Source organism: Nomia melanderi, chromosome 8 (genome assembly GCF_051020985.1).
Source record: "Nomia melanderi isolate GNS246 chromosome 8, iyNomMela1, whole genome shotgun sequence".
Taxonomy (NCBI): Eukaryota; Metazoa; Arthropoda; class Insecta; order Hymenoptera; family Halictidae; genus Nomia; species Nomia melanderi.
This window is the reverse complement of record NC_135006.1, coordinates 8,099,681-8,124,001: the sequence shown is the minus strand read 5'-3', so window position 1 is coordinate 8,124,001 and position 24,321 is coordinate 8,099,681.

Sequence of the window (24,321 nt, the reverse complement as noted above, 5' to 3'; positions counted from 1 at the left end):
CAGGTTGACTCATGCAACGCGACTTTCTAGATAACTCGTAAGATGTGTACTGTAAGAAAAATGTTTCGGATAAAAGTTGCACGGTTACGAAGGAGGCATTCAATAATAATATGGATTTTATGCTATTTTACTCTTTTACCGAGACATACAGGTCACGTTGATTTTTTTAAACGCAATGCCTCTATTTTCTTTCTAAATTCTATTAAGCATCGAATTCTGCATAAAAAGTCATTGGACTATGTAGGGTCTAAAACGGATACTTAATAATTATCCTGCATTACATGGCATGCTCATTCAACGGGACTGTTATATTTGGAGAATAACTTTGTTTACGATGACAGCTGATATTGTTAAAGACGATCCTGGGCATTATAAAATACCTTGTCGATATGAAATATCAGCTAAGCTTAATAATGATAAAAATCATACCGAGAAAAGTACCACATTTCTTAAGATTTTGTACATTAAACGTGTCAGTTTCTTTGAGACGCTTACTAAACCTTAGAAAGGTAGAATGTAATAACTGGTTTCAATCAGGATATTTCTCTGTCATTTTTTCGTACATTACATGTTTTATGAGTTATTTAGAATCGTCAAGTTGCGGAACTCGCCCTGTATGCTACAGCAGAAACAATACAGCTAGTAGTACATACAAATTTTGACAGTTTATTGAAAACATTGTGCACGCTTGTGCAATTTTATTAATATTTACACTGCGTGTAGATATGTTACATAGCAAATACTTCAAAATTTGACAATCGTTTATTCAATTGAAAAAATAGTGACAAGGAATAAATAAAGTAGCAAAGAGAAATCCAGCGTGAAACACATATGTGAGTTCATGGTCGACCAAAAACAATGCAATATATAGATTCAGATCGATGGATGGCCTTACCAATTGCCTCGTGTTGAGCTTGTCATCCATCGAGCGCTTCTCGCTTTATCTTCTCATGTACAGTTCTCTAAACTCTTTGAAAAAGAATTAGGAAAAAAAGACTTGACTGTTCAAATCTAATTCGAACAGATACGTTTGTAACCAGTTTTTAAAATAAATATTAGCATTGGAATCACTTACAGGGGAAATCAAATTAATTATTACTTGAATTTAAGGAATTATTACTTGAATTTAACTTTCTGAGTTTTATTCTACAGGATATCCCGATATTTGTGATCAGACTTTGTCAGTAGATGCAGTCCATGACTGTAATCAGAAAATGTTTAGAACAGAATATTGAAAAATATGGTCATATTATATTATAGTACAATTTCGTTTCGTTCAATTTGTTTATAAAATGTAAGTATAAATGTAAGTACTTGAAATTCAAGATGATAACCAATCGTGGATGTTCCGGCACGATTTGTTTAGGTGCGACACAGCCGTCGATGCGAGTAGATTTATGGTATGGACAATTATGTTCGCTCATTTCTAACATAATATAAGTAAATTTTGGAAGTGTTTTATTGATAGTTGCATTTTAACATTTGGTGTCATAACTAACCTGCAGTTGACATATAAAAAACGGCAGCTCAACCACTTGAACTCCGAGCGCGCAGCCACCGGTACCTTTGGAGGTCAGAAAGGAGGACGTACCCCCTACCTCCATCACAAGTAATGTGGGCGTAGGCTAAAAAATTGTCATCGGTAACACCCCGATCGTTCGGCTTTCCGATTGACACTAAGGACACTGCCCTACACCACTATTTTTACATATATAGAGTTACAGATTCACGACCATGTCAACATAAGTTAATTACAAATCACGCTTTACTCACTGGACAAATACACGCATCAACTTTGTAGACACATACACACTCCATTCACTCGTTATCAATCAACAAATATAATCTACTTTCACCCGAGAAAAGGAGGAGGCCTTTTTTCATCCCAACTATTTCAAACAAAGTTAATTCGGCGCGTGAAAGTGTAACGTAACGTCCACTAACATTGCCTGGACAGCGTGCACGAACAGTGGATATTAAAAACAGCACGCATAATGTGAGTAGATATAAATATACATTTCTAATCCATTTTTACTTATTACTATAATAACTGAAACTACAATCTTATTTGCTCCAATCTCTCCACCTCATCGTTGTATTTATCGATAAAATTAATTTGTCCCCGGGCTTCTCAGTTAATTAACACCACTTCAATCTTCTTCTTCTTGACCTCTTTCGCATTATTACTGCAAACAAGGCTCATACACTTGCCAGTTTGAAGATTATTTCTAAGTTTATAATTTTTATACAATATTTTGAGACAAAGGAAAGATTGAAAACCTATTTAGACATGCCAAAAGCAGTAACACTAAGAGTTTCATCGACCAAGTTAAAAATAACTTAAAATAAATTTCATTGTTTTCCATCAAAGTTTATTTCAATATTCATTATCCTACTGTAAATATATAAAATGTATTCTTTGCCAAAAACAATAATAAAATAGCAAAAGAATGCCATTATAACTGAATGAATATCAATAACCAAATTTCAAAACAAAATAACTAGAACGAAAATAGTTCATAATCCAGAACCGAACAACGTAAACCAATGTCTCTATATATATTTTGATGTCGTCACAAATAATGTAGATATCGAAGTGTTTGACATAAACACGGTATCTTGTAGTTTCCCTCATTTACATTTCCTAAACATACCAACAAACAGTAAACATAAAATTCGAGACTGCCCATATATCACACATAAAACTTTCTTTATCAAACACCGAAAAATCGTTCCGCCACCTCAGCATAGCTGCTCCCCTAAGCAAACGGTAGAAGAATAGAAAGAAATTGCGATACCTCGTTGCGTAGCGTCGTCGTCTACCAGGCGGTGAATTGGAAACACCGTTCTCCCCCCGGAAACCAAAAAGGACCGCTATCTCGTTCCCCCAATTTCGTCGAATAGTACTCGCGTCATTATTCGAGATGGCGTTTAACCACGGCGCAGGGGTGCCAGCTTTAGGGTACGTTTACAGCGAAGCTGCGATAAAAGCTAAGAATGCCGCGTGTCGATCAGAGCAGCTATAAAATACAGACAACTCTTAAATAACACGATTAACACGTATTAACCATAAACGGGTGATACAACTTTTTGTATAGATTTGAAGATGAATTTTCTCGGTGACGTATGAAAGAAAAGAAATTTCGTTGGGTCTATGAAACTGCATAAAAAATTACATTGGTTGTGTGAGTAATTTGTTGAATACCGATTCACACATCGACGTGTCAATTGATTTCCTTTTGTTCAACACATTGTTATGTGAAACTTACAAGCAGAACTCATAAAGATGTAATGATTTAGTTTACTCAGAACCGTGAACCTAGATATTCCAAATAACTATGTAAAAATATCGTGTAATTGGAATACCGTATTATACAATTAATGATTTGGTTGTTGAAATTTTTGATCGTATTATTTAAGACTTCGAGTTACTCAAATATTATATTATTTAAGGGTTATCGTCGTATAGTTTTTGTAGTTTAAACTCTTATGAAAGTGAATGAGCAATACGATGAGGAATTCCGAAGAATAATTATTACAGTCGAACCTTGATAAGGTAGATTTCAAAGGAAAGCAAAGAACTTCGACTTATAGTGGTTTCGACTTACTGAGTTTTGGAATTGTACAGGTCTAACGAAAGAAAATTAAATTATATGGTAGAGAGGCTTTTTAAGATGATTGTAGAGTCAGTGATCTTAAATAATCGATGCAATGACCACACGTGTTGATAAATTGTAATTCTGTAGATTATAAAGTAGTAAATGCAACAATAACAGAAACATGTTAGAAGAAAACTTCGACTTATAAAGGTCTAACTTTTCCTGAATTCAAGTAGAAGTAAAATACGTAGACAACACGAGTAGAACAATTCCAATTACAATGATATTATACTTCAAGTTACAAAATTTGTAAAGCCTAACGGGAAGAAATGAAAATATTTTTCGAATTACAAGGGTTTCTCTAGATTCTCAAGCTCCCCAAAGTGCTACATAATAAGAAGAATACGCTAAAAATTTGAATATTACACATTATACTATCTGTACCCCGAACCGCTTACTAAACACAGCTCCACGCATCGCTTTAACACAAACGCTTCCATAAAACAAACATATATTTCCACGATTCGCTGCCGTCGCTGTTCCGATCGAGTGGCGCAGCCCCGCTGCAAACGTACCCTCAAGATAGGGTGCAAACCCACGAGAAGAGAGTTTCTTTCAAGAAAAAGGAAAGAGACAGGCAACGGGGCCCTGTACATTGTAGGCGAATAGGTGGTAAACGAAAATGGGTGTATAACATCGATGGAGCGGGCGAGGGTGGAGAGAGGGTTGGAAAACCGTAGCGGCACGAAGGGAGAATTAGCACGACGGGATGGGTGCAGGCCGGGCAGGAGACTAGCAGAGTATACCTAATTAGTGTCATTACGGACCTACTGTTTTGCCAAATCGGCGCGGACTTAATATTGTCCGTGCGGGGTAACAGCGCGTCCCCGCAACCAGTGGACGACAGTTCTCCCGGTAATTGGCGCATTGTACGTAACGGGGGACTGCATTCAATTAGTTTTGTAAAAAAGCGGAACAGTCAGTCGCGGTAACGCCGGCAAATGAATGGAGCCTCCAGCGAATGAGCTAACCCTCTCTCCCCTAAAATCCCTCTTGCCGGTGATGCTCATCACCCCCATGTCTGTATGCGTATGCGTCCCCCCGCGATCAATCCGTGTCCCGTACCTCGATGATGGTGGAAAATCAGAAGGAATACTTAAAAATCGCTCTCACCCCCTATCTCTCTCTCTTTTTTTTCATTTCGACATAAAACCCGTCACAATGAACTTCTGCGCGCGCAATCTTCGGAACGTGGGGTTGATTAACACGACGTGAATCGCACCGTGTATCGTTAACGGCTCGACGTGCAGCCGTTACACGAATTGCTAGTTCTTAAACTTATGCCGTGGCCCGTGAGTAATCACCGCGTGTTCGGGCGCGGTTTCAATGAGCACGGTTACTCCGGTCAACGCTCCGCTTCCAAATACACGAAAATCGCCGCGGAATGGACACGCAACGGGAATATGCACAGAAAAAAATAATAAAAAGTATAATATTTGAAAGAATGAACCCTGGCGCCGGGTTTTTCAGCGGGATCGTTATTTGAACGATTAAACAACTGCACCGTGATGCGTGATTAAGCTCCGCGCTAGATATTAAAAAACGCGGCGAATGTAAAATTGCGTTTTTAACGCTGCCTCGCCTGGAGGCTGCGATTTTTCAATTAATGAATCGAGACGCCATGGAGAGGCTGGGATAATGTAGGATCGAATAAAATTCGTGGTATTATCGGTTGGAAAGCATGGTTATAATTCGTTGGGAACGCATTCCGTTGCAATAATATAGATGATATAAATATTATTTTTAATAACATCATGATGATTTATCAGTGTTATTAATTATTTATATTATAAAAATATTCTATTATGATTTTGCATTTAAAAAATGGTAGAATATTCGCAGGAAAACCGTAATTTTATATGTTACAGAAAGAGATTACGAATATTTTCAAAATTTTTGATTTACGACACAACGATATACTAACGAAAGAATAATAAATCCAGTAGTAAGCAACAGTTTGTATAAACGAAAACTTTTATATAAGGCATACCATTATAACTAAAACCACGAGTAATCCCGTTAGCGGGGGCGCTGATGCAAATTCTTTTCCATCAGAGTTAAAAACAGGCAAGAATAGAGACACAATCTTAAAATTGAAGACGCTGAACGTGGCTGCAAGCACTTTTAATTCGTGTGTATTGTTCTTAAAGAATATGACTGCTCTGACACTAAAGCTTGATAAGGGTGCTCTTTGAAGGTTTCATTTTGAAGGTCCCTCTTGGTGTACGATACCATCAAAATCGCACAGTCTTCGTTAAACTGCATACATACAATAATAGTGTGGATAATTTTGTCATTATACATAAGTATTTGTAATATTGTGAAATTCTGTATAATAATTATATGTATTTAATTACAGAGAAAGTAAATCGAAAATTTATTATATAAATGATTTCCTAAATATCTGTAAATCCGCAAACCCGTAAATTAAATCGGACAGTTTCTAAAGCATAATAAATTTCCTAATTTGAAACCGTTTCTTATTCTACCGATATTAACACGAATGCTGTATTCGTTTTAAATTCCTGAATCTTCAAAAATAAAATTAAACTTCACAACAAAATGCTTGGAAAAGTATGTAATTGCATTTTGGAAACAGACGTTAAAACATCTGACAGAAATCGAAATTAAAGATTAATTTGTATTTCCCTACTTTCAAAAATTCTGTTTCATTGTTTCTCAATAAAATGAAAAAATAATATTTTTGATATTGCAAATACTATTTGACACTGTCAAAAGCGGGTTACAACTCTTGATTAAATAACTGAATTCTATGAGAAAAAGATCTTGAAAGTGTCCTTTGGATGCTTTTATTATTTAGCCTTTTCAAGTTATTACTTACTTGTCCCTATTGCTTGGGCCAGCTTGTATACGACAAGCACGTGGGGGACGCACCGGCTGTGGGAATCGAGCTTAACGCCTGCACATCTGTTAAGGTAACTGACCACATAAGCTGTGTAATGGGTTTATGATACGTCGATTGTTGTCACGGACACCTGAACGAGACGTTGTGGAATATACTTATATAAGCAGCTGACTAAGCAGCTGATAAGAATTATAAGATTGTTTGCTTTGCATGATTTACATACTCGGCTTATTCCAATAGGATAGAAGTGGATTACTCCAGATATTCATATTAAAAATTTAACTATAAAATCATCTTAACCTTTCGAACTTGAAAAATATTTGAGTCTTTTAGGATCAATAACTTTTAAAGGCTACCTGAAACAGTCGGTAGATTTTTTTTAGCAAAACATTGAAATCGTTAAACTTTCATAAAAGATTCATTTCTTGTAATATTTTACATAATGTTTTTTTATAAATTATACTTTAATATTTTTACTTATAATAGTTGTGCATTATTTTAATGTATTTATACAATGAAATAAAAATTACAAGTAATGAAGAGAAATAATCATTGATAGTAATAAATAATATTAAAAATCTGTGATTTTTTCATAAAACTTCCACATACTATAAAAAAATATGAAAAATTTCAAGCCGATATTAACAAATATACATATCATTTAATTCCTTCCAGTTTCAATTAAATATCATTCTCCTGTTGTCAATTATTCTGCTTTAAAGTAAACATAGATATAGAATATATAAACATGCATTTCTCCCCTTTTTCTAACAAACTATGAGCAGTGAAATAATTCCCTTCAATTCAATTGCGAGAAGAATGATAAAACAGGGTGTTAATTTTGAAATTATAAACGGAGAATCTCTATCTCAACCGCGAATATAGCTGCTAAAAGAAAGAACGAAATTCCCATGGAGTGGACAGTCCACGGAGCACATAGTCGTTAGTTCTCATCGAAACGATATGATCCTCGTTGCAGGAACGCAGTTCCGCTTTGAAGTTTCGTTTTGTAACAATGGTTTTCTAAACGACGATCCCCGGGACAGGCTACTAGCCATTTCCTGAGGGCGTGGATTTAATAAAATAACTTATACCAAACTCTCTGGGCGTTTCTGAGTTACAGTTACCGAAGAGGTAAAAGTAACGGAGGTTCCTTACTTTCCGCGCGGCAACTGATAGCAGAACGAACTTTTAGTCCCGCGCTTACCACGGTTCAACTCCGTGGAACTACGGTCTTATCTTTGTTGGTCTGCGAGAGCCTCGCTTCCTCCGCCGCCCCCGGTTTTCGTCCGTTCCCCCGGCCGACGCCGTTGGCTGCTTATGGTTTTGCACTTTTCCTTCTCGCTCAACTTCCGCCACTGCAAATCGCCCCCCTTGTTGCAATAATGTCACGTACGGCGCTCTTTTCTAACCACTTTTCTGCTCCAGGTAATTGCGCTTGATTCCCGCGCAATAAGTGTTTCTTACAGATCTCGGAAAGCGTTTTAATAAATTTTTTGCTGCGCGCAAAATATGAAGATACAGTAAGACCCTGTTTAACATGGGGGATATGTCTCAAAAAAGGCAAGTGCTAAATGAAACACGCTGTTAATCAAAGTTATGTAAACACTTCACCGGCCGGTGATTAACACGTTGAATGTCATGTCAGTCAACGATAGCAAACACTTCTGAATTGCTAGAAAACGATTATAATATTTAAGGTGACTGATGTCGAATTAAAATATTTAAATGTACCATTACAAGATAACATTTTAATTGTATTAAAAGAAATATAATGCCAAGCAATTAATAATTGTTTCTATTCATCTTTGATGTGAAAGAATGAGTGTTATGTAAAACGCTCCAGATTTCCGTGATGTTTCACGTTAATATATTAATGCTTAAGTCTTAAGAGGAAAATAATAGAGATACATAAAACAGGACAATGAATAAAGCATGTACCATTTTTTTTTGTCTTAATTTGTAACATGTAGTATGTGAGCTCAACGATTTGAGAAACTGTGCTACAGTGAGTCAATGGAGAATGTAGAATTCGAAAAAAACCATGATACAGCGAAAGAATGTTAAACGGAGCAACGTTAAGTAAGGTCTTACTTAGGTACCTTGAAATGAGAAAAAGGGAAGTTTATATCGCCTTTTTTGTACGGTGGATGCGTGAGATTTTACTTTCCCTTGTTTCATTATCTTCTCACTGTTGGACAAATACCTAATGGTGCATTCAGCTTTTTCTTGATAACGTATACAAAAACATTATATGTGACCTAGTCTCAATAATTCAACGCATTTTATTTATTCTATGTTGTGGTATATTTTTAATTTATTCTACTTTGATATATTTTTAGTGTATTAATTTGTGAGGATGTGATATTGGTTTTAAAGATGTATAAATATTATAAGTTAATTCAATATGGTGTCATTATTTGATTTAATCAATTGTGTTTTTTTACGGTTATATTCTTTTTTGATATTTAAATTATCTTAACATAATTAGAAATCTGCGAGTCTACGTTCTTTGATGAAGCGAATATTCTACTTGTTATACCTCATATATACATTTTATATTACATATAAGCTGATAAAGAGAGAAACTATATGCAAAAGTAAGTCAAATTCAAACAACAAGCTTTCTTTGTTAGAGAATTCATTTCCGAGATAATTAACGTCGAAAGCTTATACATTAATAGTTGTAGATAGCAAAAATGGTAAGTCATGAACTGACATATTAGCCCATTCCTATTAAATATAATAAAAAAATACATTATTCTAGATTTTCTACTTAGTTTTCCACGTAAAATAATTCCGTTCTTAATTCTACTAGGGTTAAAATAATATTGCTAACCTTTAAAAATTAAACTTATTTATCAAAGTTTTAGAAAAGATTTATCAAAAGAATTGTATGTTCCTGAGCCGATACTTAAGAATAGGGTACAACAGTTACAAGAGATTGAAATCAAGACAAATATAAAACAGGAAGTACATTGTAATCTGTATACAATAATGCAATTTCACCGAACGATTATGGTTCCAACTTCAGATCTACCTATCCCGCAACAATTCCAAGCAGCCTCTTCGTCACAGCTTTAACTTTTTCAGATCAAAGTAAATGTTCCCGCTTAACTATAACTTCCATCTACTTCCGAGAAAATAAAAGTCCCTTATGTACCAAGAAAATTTATAGAACAGAAGTTTCAGTCAATACACTAAATTTTTTAACAGTTTCACCTGATCAAAAAAGAAAATAGCCCTAAAGTTACAGGTATTTCGTGACCAACTAAATACTCCAACAGTAAAGGGTTCCATACACATTAAAATATCCAGCGATGCAGGCATCGCAAGAGATGGGTTTGAGTCTTTCAAGGTTTGATGATACACGTTGTACTCAAACACAACAAGTGAAAACGGTTCAAATCAATCACCTTCCAATGTGTATGGGGACCTTAAAACCCCTTGCCCTGTGATTTATTTCTTAACTATGATCGATACAACTACTTTGTCGTTAATAATTTATTAAGAACATAACAAATCTTTAATTGTGAGAATTAATAACACATACATTTCTCAGATTCTGTTGAAAATTTTCGCCACGAGTCTGACAGGATATTGTAGGTCAAGAGGTTAACCCCTTGTCCGATGACTTCTAAAACTATGTTTCATAAAACTACGTTCTCGCTGATAATGCGGTACAAAAAGAAAAAAATTAGATGCTGATTCTGCGTCCACGTTTACTCTGAAGGTAAAAGATTGATACCAGAGAAGCAATATATGATTCACATAAAAAATAAATACAAAACATTTACATTTATTGAATTCGATTAAAAACTGTCATCGCGGTTCCGAGTCAATATCATAGAACGAGGGGATAGCATTCTATCCCCAATCCACACACGCCGCTTCATCATAAACATTCGCGGTGTACTGGTGTCCCCTCCTCAAAACCGCTTGAAAAATAAAAATCGAAAACCCTGACGACTGTCGTTCGCTGAAATCCTGAAAGACCGTCCATGTTCCATGGAGGGGACGTTCAACACTTACGTGTCCGCGTTGTCAGCGATTCGCGCGGCGAATGTTTAATATTTACATCTCGGTCGACGTGGGCGGATGTTTTTAAAAAAGTTGTCTGGGAAAGCAGAACAATCGCCAGCCCGAAAGAGCGATTCATCTTTGAAGGACGGCTCTTCAGGCAAATATATATCCCAGGCGTGCTTTCGACAGTGGACGACACCTGCACGGGATTTTTTCATCCTTTTACCTTTTTTCCCCTCGCTCCCCATCTCTCCATCTCTCACACTGGAGGCAGAGATATTCGTGAAGCGTAGCATCGCGTCGCCCCTCACCCCCGACACCCCACCCCGTCATATTGCGCCAGAACAACGGTTTAAAATAATTTAAAAGCGGCGCGTGGGACGAAGGGGTGCAGGAGGCCACGCGCAGAGGACACAACGGGCGTCGTCGTCGTCACCGCCGTCGTCGTTGTTGTCGCGCGTTCCTCGCACCCGTGTCCTTTCGTTCGCGTCGACGAGAAAATAATGAATGTATGAGAAGGGATAGAAGGGTGCGTGGCGAGCCAAAGGTGGCTGCCACGCGAGGCAACTGTGTGTCGTTACGCCCGGGATCCCGACTTCCGTTCTGTCCGCTCCTTTGAGGCATATTTCTCGGCGCCGGCGAGAAGGAAGAGAGAGAGAAAAAAACGCTCCGATGCCTTTGAAATTGCGACGAAGCTTTTTGCCCCGCGAGCCGTGATCCTAGAATGACATTCACCAATTCAGCCGGCTTTTACACTTATGCATACCGGGTGTCTCAACGTGATAAGACAAATATTAGAGAGAACGGAGATATCTGTAATCTTCAGTTTTTAGGCAGTTTTATTATTTATTATAAATTTTGGAATATTAATGTTAAATATTATTCTCTTCTTCGTCTGGGACAGTTTGTCATGTAGTGATATATTGCTGAAATTCACTTTTTGGATTAAGGTTGATGATTTATATGAAATGAAGTTTTCTGTTGGAACTAAAAATAATGGATTTCTTTGTGGACTCCTTAACACATTGTTGACCGGCAATTTCACGCAGAAGCTATCCCATGTCACCGGTTGTTCTTTCGTAATTAAATATGAAAGTGAGACAATCTAAATAAACTTCAATATACTATATTTGTACATAATGAATTGAAATGAAACTTTGGATATAACTTCTATATAAATTTTAATATTTTTCTTTTGCAATATTCTATATTGTCCTGCGTTTCAAAAATTGAAATAGGGAATGCGAGTGCACACACGGTCAACAATGTGTTAATATATATCTCAGTTATGATGCTAAAAATATTTTGGGCAAGAAGGGGTCGTGGCTTTGGATTTCTTGATTCGTAATCTAGATTGTTTGCAATGTTTTGCGTAAAATGTAGGTGAACTAATAAGATTACCTTTAATGAGAAGTGAATATCAAAGAGAAGCAATTTAATTGAGTTTAATATGTATTGCAGAAGTAGGTTATTTTTGCAGCTTCTACTAACGTGAGGATAATACAGCCCCATAATAGATCATAATAAATTATATTTGATAACATTTTGAGCTTAATTGTAAGCAAATAATGCAATGTTTTCTGTTTATATACAAAAATCGCACACATATTTTTTTCTTTCATATGACGTGCATTTATTACAATCCAACATTTTGAAAATAAATTTATATTTAGTATCAGAAGACAAATTTGCCAATGAATATTCTTATTCCAATAATAAAAACAAGACTGTTATTACAAGATCAGTTTATTCGGCGTTTTTAGAAACATTGATATTAATTAAAATTCCCTGAATGTCATTTTATATTTCGTTCCGGGAGATAGCTCCTTTTAACAGGTATTATGCATACTACTTGTTATTCCAAAAACAAAACGCTCAAACGATGGTTAATTAACGCGTCCATCGGTTTCTGTACTGTTAGACACTTCACGTGCTATCGGAAAATACCACAATAAACACCGGCCCTTGCGAGACACCTTTCACGGTCGGCGTGAACGATTCTCGGAGTTTAGTAGTCATGTAAAAGGAACGTTTATAGCCTGCGAGAAAAACATTTAAGGCGTATTACTTTTACATTTGATTATATTGTCCCTAGAATTAAACTTAGTTTAACTAAGTTAAGGAAAAATTGATTCGAACATTAGCAACGGTGACGTGCAAGTACTTACTTCTGTCACACGTACCAGTAGCCGATTAATAGTTTTTACACTGCCAAAATCGGCCGATAACATGTCAGTAAGCTTCAAAGCAGTTTTTAGTAAAAGCAATGAGTACTAATAACTAATAAATTAGAATGAAATGATACCTTTTACGTTTATTTTATTTCACTTATTTCTAAACGATATTTAGAAAACCTGATATTACCGAAAAATTCAAGAATTACCACTTATTTCCGGACTTAAGAATTTAAACTTTATTTTCAAGCATGTTTTGCAAGCCTATAATAATTTTCTGTACGCTATTAAAAAATAATAATAAATTAATTGAATTCTTATTTCTTCTATAATTTTGTATTCTTCATTTTGTTCTTGAACATTTCATTGCACATGAATCACTGAGTTTTTACCGAACAATTTTTATAAATAATTCAGTTTCTTGAGAAAAAAGATTATTCCAGTCGAATAAATATTATCCCTTTACTCGCGTTCCATATTTTCTGATTTAAATTCCAGGATCATCGGTGTCCGCTGGAGGCAGGAGCCAAATAAATTTTTTAGGTAAAAGGACCATAGGTCCCTTCCACATTTTTTCCTATAGCAGAAACTAGAAGGACGCAAAATGCGTATGTATAGTCGACCATGGGGAAACGTGACGCCATGAAAGCGAGGTTCATGGACCACTTTGATCCTAGATTTACCTATATTTTTCGAGAACGTAGTCTACACGCGATTTCTAACACAAATAAGGAGGATATTTATTTTGTACCTCGCAAATTTCTTTGATATTTCAACTATGATAGCAATAATGTCCATAGAGAAGAATATCACATTTGAATGTACTATTATTAAAATGAAAAGTTAAAAACACTCTAATTAAACATCGAAAAATATTAAACGAAATAACTTCTTCCTTGTGGTTTACCTAGTTACTTGTTCCAACGAACGTTTCAGTAAAACTACTTAACATGTCTTCTGAATTCTGTTTTCTTCTTCAAACACTTTTTTGGCTGTTTTCTAGCTAGCACGAAAAATCGTTCTCGGGAAAACAGGATCTTGTAACGAAACGCAAACATTGCGATACAGTTCGTGTTTCCCTTTATTTTCCTTCGAAAAATCTCGCAAAATTTTGGAAGGTAGCACCGAAAGCAAATTCTAGGTCAAAATTTTTCAATTTTCTTCACGAAATAGGAGCGTAATTTTCAGTATGCTAAGATAAACAGAAATTATTGCAAATAATTTTTTGCCAAATACTTACCTGTCAGAAAGCAAATATTATTTTGCTCTTTCCGTTGGTTACACGTTTACGTGGTGAAGGAAGTTACATATTCGTTCGAATAAAGTTCCGTCCATTAATTTCACTCTGTGAAATGATATTTAACGTCACAGACAAAAGATATTCTATTTCCATATTTCGTCGTTTAAAGCGTATTAAAAAATAGATGTAATTAAATTTTTAATTACGCAAAACACAATGGTATGAAGTCTTCGTAAGAGAGTAAAAATAAATCGTAAAAGAGATTCATCAATTTTTTATTGCAGGTTTAGTCGAATGAAACATTCGTTGCAAAAGGATGTATATTCTGCTCGATTTACAAAGATGAAAAAAGAGAAACTTTTCCGCGTGGATACGTGTGCAGTTACTGACGTTCGGGGACATGCTGAAATGAGGAGAATATTCTTCGTTTCCCGTAGACACTTACAAAAACTACTTTCATGCACGCGTACTCGGGCGAAGTTCAAATTTAATTTTGATAAAACCAAAACGAGTTATACAGGTATTTTACTGTACATTTTGTACTTAATTTCTCATCTAAAATTACCATTTTCCAATCTGTACCGGCGATTATGAAGTAATCTGTATATTTTTTCTATTCCTTATAAGTTTAATGTCTGCCTTGTGAAAATTCGAGAAAATGCTTGGTTCCAACCTGAAAAGTTAAAAAGGAGAATATAGTGGGGTGTAGTGAAATTTCATAATTTAATTATGGAAAATTTTCTGTTAACAGTTTTAGTACATTAGTCCTCATGTTCTTGTGGGTTCTCATTCATTTATTATATACATAAGAGCTATTCCTTTAATTTTTTGTTTTTATACATCTGAAATTAATTAATCGTTGAGAAAAGAGTGTAAAATCGCATAAAAATTATTTTAATCACATTTTTGATGTCTGAAAAGAACCATTCTTTTAATGTAACTGGATTTTGTTATCTATTATCTTTCAATTTATTGAAAGAAAATTAGAAAAAAATATTTCAATTTTTAAAATGCAGAAAAACCTTCATCGAGGACTTCTATATTCTATTTCCACTGTCATAAAACTTTCTCTTTCAGCTAGGTATAGCCACATCTGCTGGTCCGTGATTCTGTTCGCGGGGTTTACAAATTTTCAGCGGCCACAGGAGTAACAATTTCGAATGTATCGTTGATTTCCAATTGTAAGTCATCATGTTCACCGATCACGTGGAATGTCAAGGACCTTTGCTCAGATCACCAACCGAAAACGCTGACGTGTGAAGTGAGTCTGACCGTGCTGAATCGCGAGTCAGCTGTCCATCATCCTGAGCGTCAATGTCCTCTGCACATCGTGCGGAAGGAACTTGACTTGGAGAAATCTCCGCAGAAAAATGTAACGTGACGGAAAGAATGTGAAAGTGTAAATTGTAAAATTAGTTCTAGGATAATTCACCTTGTAATTTAGTTTTTTATGTCGGGAATGCAAGGTTGGGCATGCTACAGAGAAAAGTAAAGGCTTTATATAATATCAAGGGTCACAAAATTTTTATTGATTTGTGTACGAGAATAGAAAATCTAAAAATAATATGACAAAATATACATGAATTTATAATTTAATAAATAAGAAACGCTATTTATACGCATTGACAATTTCGAAATTACTAATCGCAAAATAATATCCGTAAAAACATAGAAAAAGGTAAGCAATACTCAGCTTATTCATGGTTTTAAAAAAGTACTGTGAATTCCTAAAATGCATGTTAAAAAATCTACAAAACGTGGAGTTAAAATTTTTAAACTTTTTCTTAAAATAATCCTCTTACGTCGTTTTATTTTTCCGCTGTCATTATGGGTTTCATCTTCTAAATGTAACATACTACTTAAAATTTCGCAGATCGGAATCTTTCATTCAAATATCCTATTTTGTATTTCTCTTTCAATTGCTAATATTTTAAATTTTGTTACTAATTATACTTGAAATTACGTCCATGATTATTTGATAATCATATAATACACATACTAAATAGAATTACTATTTACATATGGTTTGGTATGTGTATTTATGGGATTATCGAATAATCATATTATGTAATTGAACTCCGTATTTTTCTGTGGATGAGCTTTGGGGAAATTTCAAAAAGTAGGGAAATTGAGAATTGGCTTTGGAATGAACAGTAGAGCTGTGTAATAAAATCTATACGAATATATAAATATATAAACATATAAATACATAAATATCTAAATATATAAACATATAAATATATAAATATATAAATATATAAATATATAAATATATAAATATATAAATGTATAAATACACAAATATATATTATTATTATTACTATATATATATATATATATATATATATATATATATATATATATATATATATTCCACCCAATCATCTAAGTAATTAATTACTATCACGCCACTATACATTTCATTACATCCCTCCACTTTCCATTCCAAAGTAAATTCTCAATTTCCCTAATTTTCAAAATTTCCCCAAAGCTCATCCACAGAAAAGCGCGAAGTTCAATTCGCAGTAACTACCGGTGCAACGCTGGCCACCCAAACACCTTTCACCTACCACAATCCAGCCACGGAATTTACAGCGTCAAAACAGTAACCGTTTGATCGAATCAATCTCCTAATCCTTTCATCCGAGGCTTGATCTCCTGTCTCCTGAAAAAAACAGAGCTGTTCGGAAGTTATCGCTGGTAATACGAGACACTCGGATTACCATTTATGTGTAAACAACGATTCGTATCCCGCACGCGTGACCATTCGTACGGACTACACTGACCCGAATTCGCGGGTTTATCGGTTTTAAAGTCGCATGCTATCGCGCGGGTCAGCCGCCCCATTTTTGGCAGCGTGCCGTTCGACATTAATCCTTGGGGACCCGGCTGGCATAAAGGTGGCCTAGGGTAGTTATACTCGCGGCTAACAGAACCGAGAGAGAAGGAGAGACAGAGAAAGAGAGAGAAAACTTTGGTTCTCTCTCTACTTCACCGCGGTAAAAATACCCCTTTTGTTTCTTCTAATGTCCGCTCGTTTCGTCGGTCCTCCCCCCGCGCGGCCATTGCTTCCTCCTACAGCGCTCCTCTATGACTCTTTCTTTATTCGGCGTCACCTACCCTCTCGCCTCTCTGTTCTGGCGAACAGATTCCTCCAACCCTGGGCCCATGTTCCTCGGATAATGAAAGGACCCTCGAAACGAAGTCCATTGACGACGCCGGCTGGGCCGATCCAGCTCGTTTAATCCGCACAGAGAACAGTGCAATCCGCCCGTATATCACGCGGAAATAAAGAGTTTACCGGCCGTAGCTAAAAGCATTATCCTGTGACGTGCCGGGAGAAATCGCCGGCTCCGTTCACGGCGACCAACGCGACCCCGAAGATGGATTTGCGATTGCTGATGTACCGGGGCATTTCGGAACTCGCGACCCGGCCCGACCAAGCGCGACATTGCTCTGCGGGAATGGGATCGTGCGATGCGTTACGTGCTTCTGTTTTCGTAGACTTTGGCCGCGAGTGATTGTATTGCATCGATAAGTATCGAGTGAAAATGAAATTTGAACATTTTTGTGAACAAGTTTCAGATAACAGAAATGAAACTCGAGCGAATATGAAATGGAAATATATGGAAATTTCAGTTTAACTAATTATGGATAATTCATTTTATTATTTATATTTTCTAGATTTTTCTTTTATCATCAGAAAATATATTCTTCGTTTAATTCATTAATGTAATGTCCACAAAAATGCCCCATAGATAGTAAAATATAAATTAAAACAACTAGAAATGATTCGAAATGCTTTTTCAATAAGATGGTTAAAAAAATGACACTCGATATTTAATAAATTTACATTAGGGGACAACAATATGCTATTTCTTAAAAGGTATCTTCCAGCTTGTTTATTCGTTACATATCAGATTCGGTTCTTTCTCGCTACTTTCTCGTCGCTATATTAAAACCGCAGTCAACAAAAAACGTCAACCATAGCTCTTGGACTTTTTGTAAAAGTAATATTAAAGTTCTTCTCCAAACTTTTCACAATTATCATGAACAGTATACGACTCAAGAAAATAATTATTCAAAATATCTAATAAAAAAAGTATCTTACAAGAAATCGGTTTCTCAAGTTCTTAAGAATACTTACATAAAACTTATGGCTTCGTGATTAAAATAATTTTTAAGAAAGACAATTGGAATGAAAAATATTTAAGGTATCGTGTTAAATATTTGTAACATTTGACTACAATATTTGAAAAAACCAATCAACAATTTCGTATATTTCGTTTTTCTATTTCCCGATAGAAAAACGAATTCAATGTTCAAAGAATCGGATAAATCGGGATTGTTGAAAATATAATACCCCAGGCATGCCAAAGGGTGCAGCATTACGCGAGGTTGAAAAGCGTATGTTTCAGAGGCGGAAAGATATCTGAGCGCGTGGATAGTTCAGTGATCGCGATGGGAACTATGAGTCGCGCACGTGAGCCATGGTCGAAACGTGATTCGGCGAACTGGGCCGTTCTTAGCACGTTCCACCATCGCAAAGTAAAGCTCGTTTATTGGTGCTATTCCGGCAGTGGCACGATTTAAGTTGGTATCGAAAAGAGATGACCCTCGGTCGATCGTTCATTTGTTAAAGCAATTTCTTTTTGTTTCGTTTCCTTGCAAATATTTACAAACTCGATTTAGGTACGAGCAACGCGAGATCGCAGCCGAATGGCATCGCTTATTTTCATAAGTCCTTATTGATAAATGTTAAACTTTATTGTAAGGTAAATGTACCGATCATAAGCCAGTTAGGATTATATAGATATAAATAATTAATATCTAATACAAATATTTATATTTATATACAAACGTATTTATATCTATTACTTGTATGTGCTGTCTTTGTAGTATTAATTGGTTAAGTATTTGTACGTTTACCTTATACCTTCAATTCATTCATTTATGTATGAACGTATATATACATATCATTTATATCACTTTCTTTTTGATCATACTACTCATTTCGAAACACCGTATATACAAGTCCACATAGAATCGAATGATAGTTTGGGAAATAATACTTGTAATTTTGTTCAAAATACTTAGTACTATTAACGTTAAATTACATGTTAAATAGGTAGCAAAATGTGGGTCAACGAAATATTTTTGTTTTAATAATGTGACATACCAAATGATGTTTTTTAATATCCTTGTTTTACAACGTAGTTAGGTAATTAGTTTTACTCAAAGTTATACGTACAATTTAAAATAAAATTCATGTAGAGAGAATATTACAAAGAATAGGTGTAACTCATAAATATATAATTTTATTTCAACCAATTTTCCACGATATTTTAATACAAACCTTCTAATAATTACAAGAATGACAATATGTGAAACATAGTTCTCAAGAAAATATTCGACACCTATTTTTTCTTATTGATCAACGTTCACTTTGAAGGGATGAAAACATCCCTCAGAGTTGAGGATTGAAAATATATTTCTTATAATATCTCTGAAACTACAGGGTGTACACAAAAAGTCTAAATTTCCCATTTCGAGGCGAACAATTTAAAAAATAATTTGTTTTCCTACACCCCCTAATTCCAGACATATTCCAAAAAATATACTTTCAACCCCGAACTTTGAGAGGTGTTTTCACCCATTTAAAGTGGACCTTGGCCGACAAAAATGCGTGTCAAGTATTTTCTTGAGAACTATCTTTGACAGAAGTTTCATCAAAATCGGCGTGTGCTGGTTGAAAAATTTCCCTTATAAGCACAAATTACTCCCTAAAACGAGATTCAAATTTAAACCATTCCTTGCTTGATTGTTTTCTCTGTACTCTCGTCCGCCAGTGTATTACAATCGCGACAATTGATGCGTTAATATCGCCGTGAAGCAAAAAGAGGAGTTTTGAGTATCGGAACTCATCGTCGTTTCACGGAGTGCTCAGAGCATCTCCATGCGAGTCGTTGCATTATACACCAGGCATAAGGGCCGCATTACGGGACATCCATTCCCGGAGCCCGACACTCTCGCAACGGCTGCGACGAATTATCCGGCTAAATTCTATCACCGAGTATCCCCGCGGAGATTATTTTCCACGGAATATCGAGGATCGCTTTTATCGCGGCCCTCTTCGTTCCCTTTCTTTCACATCCCTCCGTCGTAGTTGCTCATTCTCCGGTTGGTTGCGTCGCGACGCCCCGATCCTCGCGCGACGCTCCCTCAGACCGGTGGAAGAAGTTTTTTAGAATCCCGCCGGGAAATTAAAAGTCCGACGACTCACGGAGTCGATGACAACCCGTCCTCCCCTCCTCATCATCATCACTTTCTCTCTCTCTCTCTCTCTCTCTCTCTCTCTCTCTCTCTCTCTCTCTCTCTCTGTTCGTTAATGTAAAGCTAAGCTACTGGAATATTTCATTAACAATGGAAGCAGCGCGAGATCGAAGTAGGTCGCCGAAAGAAATGAGATAGCCGTGGCTATTGGTCCCCGGTTCTTTGATAGCCGATAGCTAAATAGGCCCCGGATAATTAATTGAAACCGATGAATTATTTATGAGCACGGAACTTTGGCTGAAGTATTGGTTACTCTTTAGCTAGTAATTAATAAGTTCGGGTGACCCACCTTTTTTTGATATTTTAACGTCTAAGGCTTTATCCAATGTTCAACCGTTTATTTGAGTTGTGTTATAACTTAATGGGATTGTTTTGAGAATTAAGAGATTCGTGCTTCGAGAATTCGATGTGAATGGGCGTTTGAAAGAAAGGACTGTTTTTCATTTTATAAGTTTTGAAGGACGGCTGAGAAACAAATTATTGCATTACGTACTACATACGCCCTTCATCTGAATTGAGAAATGAAGATAATTTAATAATAATATAGTAATCAAGTATGTTTCTTTTATACTTAATTTCTGACACCTACAATAATAATTAAGAAACAAATATTTGGATACTTTTACGAGCATCTGTAGTATGCAATGTGTTCTCACGTTTGAAGATGACAAATAAATATTTTATAGAAGCACATGCTTTGACTGATCACAATTTTTTATTTGATTTATTTAATTTCTGAGAAATGGCAGTCAAATTTTAGCTTTTAAATGGAATTATGCATGTATGAATAAAAATGTATAGGTACATTTACATTTCATTAATGTAAGTGCATTAAGAAACAAATTAAAATATTTTAATTTTATCATTTTTCGCCACTTATTAAAAGAAGATCTAGTTCAAAGTTAGTAACATTTTTATAATGTATTTCAATAAGGAAATTACGTAGCTGTAATTCCTCAGTAAATGAAATATCGATCTTGTTTCATGTTTCAAATCTAAATCGAAATTGTAGAACTACATTATGTAAAATACTCAACAATTTAATGGATACTATAACACGCAAGAATTTCTAAATAATGTCACGTCTTCGTTGCTTTGTATAACGCTCAAAATAGTAACACAAAGATAACTACATTGTTTATTTTATCAAGAACGTTCTCAAGATCCAAACCAGCAATACCGAATTTCAACTCTAAACTACACTAAGTCAATATATTACATAACTTATATAACAAAATCAACTATATACATTTTTTCTCTTCTAATAAATTATTAACAATTAATTAACTAATTTGAAAACTCACCAGAAGATGTAAGATTAATCTTACTAATTTAATGAATAATGTCTTCGAAGCTAACCATTTTTTGTAATTTGACATCTAAAAAGGCAAAGAATCTAAATAAAATATAATAACTAAGAAGTAACTGTTCCATCTGAAAATTGCACGTTTATAATTATCTCACACTTTATAGTTGATCCATTCTCTCTCTTCCACTAATCATTCTCGGAAACTTCTAATGTTCCTATCCATATTTTATTTTTACGCTTGTACAATACGTTTTAAGAATACTCGTACAGATCGATAGAACTCTTAAATTATTTAACGCGGTGTACACGCTGCCCTTCGCCACTTTAATTATGAAAGGGAGGAAAAAGAGAGAGGAAAAAACGACGCATCGATCTTAATTCGAGAATTAGAAGGGATAGTGTACCCGGAATACCACTGGTTTCAAGGTAGAACCACTAAAGGTAGTTTTCCGCGTGAACTTTCCATGAGGGTGAAAGATCTTGTTACAAGAAACTTAGTGTGAACTCGCACGGTACCGGCTTTCGTTCTTGTTCCGGCCGCTTCACAGGGATCCGATTTAATAACGGTGAACTAGAGCATTGCCAAGGTGTACGTATACGTATCGAAGCGATGATATAAAAAGAAACGAAAATTTGTGTTCAGGCGCGATGAAAGAAACGAACTTGTATCCTAAATATTGCGATTATGAGAAATTTTTAAAATTATTACACCCAATTTTGTTTTCACAGGATTTTGGTAATAAGACCAATGATTTTTTTCTTTTCACACGATTTGTTCTATTTAACATGAACTGGAAAGACATTTATTTTCTTCTTACACTATTTAATTTGATTTAATATAATCATCTAAATTCTTACATGAATTTTTATATTGTTTATTATATTATTTTACTGAATTTTTAGGATTGGAACTAATCTCTATTTTTCTATAGGTTTAGTATATTTTTTTACACAGAACTTATCTATCAAGTAAAAACAGGATTGTGCCACGTGTCTCGAATATTTTGTTCTGAATTGAACTGTCAAGCAGCACTATAAGTATCTCATTCATATGGAGCGACTATGTTGGGACAGAGATTAATGAACGAAATTTTTGGAAGAATGAGGAAGTATTAGCGGTTAGTTGTGAGACATTTTGTATTTTATAATGTTGTTGTATTGTTATGTTATTGTATTATTAATTATCTTGTAGATTAATATGTTATGTATGATTATATAGTGTAGTGGTGATATGTTATAGTTAACATGTTATTTACAGTTGAAACATTCATACAGTTTCTGAACTATCTTAATAGATAAAATTTCAGTATGTACAAATGAATTTTTTGTTGCTTGTCTCCTTATATGTTGCTCATAAATATAATAATGTATAAGAAGATCTAAATTGCATGATTGTAACATTTTGTCTCTATAACGTTATAATGAATAGAGTCCGTGAATATATTTCTGGTCTTCGGTGAATATTAAATTACGTTATGGGATATATAAAAATATATAGTTGCTTAAAATCTCAAATTATCTGTACATTCTAACAAAAATGAAGTTTAAAGTTAATAAAAGTTCAAAGAATGTTTAAACTATTTATTATAAAAGTACTGCGAGTTTCTATTAACAGTTTCATTAAATAGTTTTGAACTATTCAAGTTTTCATAATGCACGGGATATTTCTAAGGCAATAAATTCATCGCTTATATAAGATAGAAGAATTAAAATGCTCGAATTGAGATATTTAAATAAAGAAGTTATTTAATTTTCAAGATTAATGTTAGAAGTAGTAAAATGTAGAGGTGTCAACAAACATTATTAATTGAAAATATGAATAAAAGCTACTTATTGATTGACAACTTTTATCTTATAATATTAATTTACCACTATGATCCACTAAGTGCAGTAAACCAAATTTTGTTTTAGAATTTTACTTCTTTGATTCACCTACTATTTCTTTAAACTACCGAATTAAACTAACAAATTGATGAATACACGAATTCTTAACTCACCAATACTTACAGTTACTTCAAATTAAAAATCATTGAAAATTAAACATTCTTACTTAATTATGTGTCACTTACTAATTTTTTCAATTTTCTTCCGAAATGTACTTTCCTCACTTTCATAATAAATGATCCAATGATAATTCTACAGTTAAGAATTCAAACCTTCTTGCTTCATCTATATTCTTTACTCTACACTCTTTCTGTACAGTCTCAAGCAATCAATAAATCTGATCGCATTATCTAATTTTATGTAATAAATTAACGAAACAAGCATTGGTTTTCTCAAAAACTGCAACCATCAAGAAATTGTTATTACAATTTCTATTTGACTAAAGCACATTTCCACATTACATGAGTTCAACGGTTTAAAAGCTACAATGAATCAAAGCGCATGTACATTATTCTTAAATTAATTGGATACCTTCGAAACCCTTTATTTTCCTCCGCTGAATGCAGCATTGTTAAAACCCGAATATAACGTCCCTCTTCGTTGCTGCATTTGTTCGTGCGCCGGTTTTATACGAATTGTATGAAAATATTCAGGTTTCGCGTCGCGCGGACAACAATTGCGAAACGTTTTCCATCGCTGTGTGGCCGAGTAGAACAGAAAACTCATCGAAAAAGATCAGATGTCGATAATCAATCGAAAAATAATTTCGGTTAGTTAAATGGATCGATCGATAAATCTTTAAAATCCGCGATTAAGCAGATATGTCGTGGCAC